This window comes from Octodon degus, unplaced genomic scaffold, assembly GCF_000260255.1.
Source record: "Octodon degus isolate 3935 unplaced genomic scaffold, OctDeg1.0 scaffold00035, whole genome shotgun sequence".
Lineage (NCBI taxonomy): Eukaryota > Metazoa > Chordata > Mammalia > Rodentia > Octodontidae > Octodon > Octodon degus.
The window spans coordinates 16783875-16786352 of record NW_004524611.1 but is presented as its reverse complement, the minus strand read 5'-3'; positions in this window follow the sequence as shown (position 1 = coordinate 16786352).

The window sequence follows — 2478 nt, the reverse complement described above, 5'->3', positions numbered from 1 at the left end:
GAAAGAAAGAAAGAAAGAAAGAAAGAAAGAAAGAAAGAAAGAAAGAAAGAAAGAAAAAATATAGAAGTAGAAATTGTAAAACAGAGACCCAGTCCTAGCCCAGGTCCGGTGAGTGTGTGGGAGAGCTTCCTGCTACCCTGCACCGGCGGGACCCACTACTGGTCCCAGCCCAGGCGCAGTGAGGGTGAGACCCTGTTCCACCCTCTTGAGACACACCCCACCACTCCGCATCACCTCGCAAACCCCGCACACCCAGTAGGAATTTCTGCCGTGTTCCGGGAACGCCCAGTCTCAGTCCTAGCACAGACACAGTGAGTGTGTGGGAGAGCTGTCTCTCCCCTCTACACCAACTTGTCCACTCCAGGCTCAGCTCAGGCCTGGCATACAGGCCTGGGGTGTAACCCTGCAGCTGCAATCCCTGAAAGTGTAGAGGATAGAACCACCCAACTTGTCCAGCAACAGAAAATCTTTCCAGAGGGGCACAACATGTTCACCCTCAAGGGCAGCAGCTGGAAGGAGCTGAGCACAGCAGCCAGACCAAAGCCGTGCACAGCTGGATAAATCCAAACTTTGGAGATCTGCGCCTGAACTTCCGTACATGCTAAGGTTATAACTACAACGAAGATCTACCAAAAAAGGTCAGAAGACAGTGCTACACAAAATGACAAGAAGGAACAAAATGCAACCTCAGAACCCAAGCCGAACCATAACAAGCACAGAGGACACTAACACAGAACAAACTGGGAATCACACAGCTGAAAGCAATGAATCAACGAATTCTGAAATAAAGAAACAGCTGCAGAAATGTATAGAGGAACTCAGATTGGAAATACAAAAAGAAATCCCTGAATTAATAGCATATACAATAAAGAATCAAATGCAGAAACATATGGAGGAATCCCAATACCCACCCAGAAAAAGTGTAGAGGACACTACCTCGGCTCAAATGCACGAATTAATGTTGTCGATAGAAAATAAGCAACAGCAGAAAGTTATAGAGGAACTCAGAGCACAATTCTTTTCTAAAATAAAAAAGGAATTCTAAGAACTCAGCATCTGAAGTAAAGAAGCAACTACAGAAACATAAGGAGGAAACCCAATTTGAAAAAAACACTGCAGTAAGAGAATTTATAACTGCTTCTAAAGAAGACATTGATTTAAAAAAAATAGAAGAGATTAGAAAAATGACGGATTCCCTGAATGAGCAATAAAGGAAAGAAATAGATCGCATGAAGCAGAGTCAAAGAGAAATAGAGGAAATTAAAATCTCAATCACAAGCTTGCAAAACCGTTTAAGTGAAAGTGAAGACAGAGTTTCAGATCTTGAAGACACTGGTGCAGCTAGTGAAAAGGTAAGAAAGGATCTCTTAAAAACAACAAGGATGCAGGAAAGAATGATCCATCACCTGCAAGACGATGCAAAGATGAAAAATCTGAGACTAATAAGCATCAGTGAGAAAGGAGGAGTAAATAAAAATAACATTAAAAATATGGGCAAAAGTAATAGCAGAAAATTTCCCAAATATGAGGAAACAACCTGACATTCAGGTAATCAAAGCATACAGAATGCCAATTAACATCAATCCAATGAAAAACACACCGAGACATATAATAGTCAACATACCAGAAATTTAGCACAAGAATAACATACTGAAAGCCACTAGAGAAAAGAAGCAGATCACATTCAAAGAAAAACCCATCAGAATTATGGCAGAATTCTCTTCACAAACCATGAAGGCAAGAAAAGCATGGAGCAGAGAACTTCAAGTCCTCTATGAAAACAAATTCCAGCCCAGACTACTATACCCTGCAAAACTCTCTATCAAGTTTGAAGGAGAAGTAAAATACTTTCTTGACAAAGAACAGCTAAAGAATTTCATGGTGACAAAGCCAACCCTACACAGGCTACTGAAAGATGTTCTAGAGAGGGACCAAAATGATCAGAACTCCACAAATTAGATCAGAAGCAACCAAGTAAATAGGGCAAGCAATTAAACACAGGACACAAAGGAGTAAACAACAACAGGTAAATACCATGTCAACTGTAAGTCAATACATCTCAATTCTAACCATCAATGTAAAGGGACTCAATTCACCAATTAGAGAAATAGACTGGAACAGTGAATTAGGAAACAAAATCCAACAATATGCTGTATACAAGAAACAAATTTAACTCATAAAGACATTCATAGGCTGAAAGTCAAAGGATGGAAGACAACACTACATGTCCCAGCACCTCAGAAAAAAGCTGGGGTAGCAATCCTATTCTCAGACAGCTTCAACTTCAAACCAACAATGATCAAGCAAAATAAAGAAGGCCACTATGTACTAGTTAGGGGAAAAATTCAAGAGGAAGAGGTAACATTCATAAATATTTAGGAACCAAACATGGGAGCACCCAACTATATAAAGCAAATCTTAATGGACATGAAAAATCTAATATCCAATACCACAATTTTAACAGGAGACCTTAACATA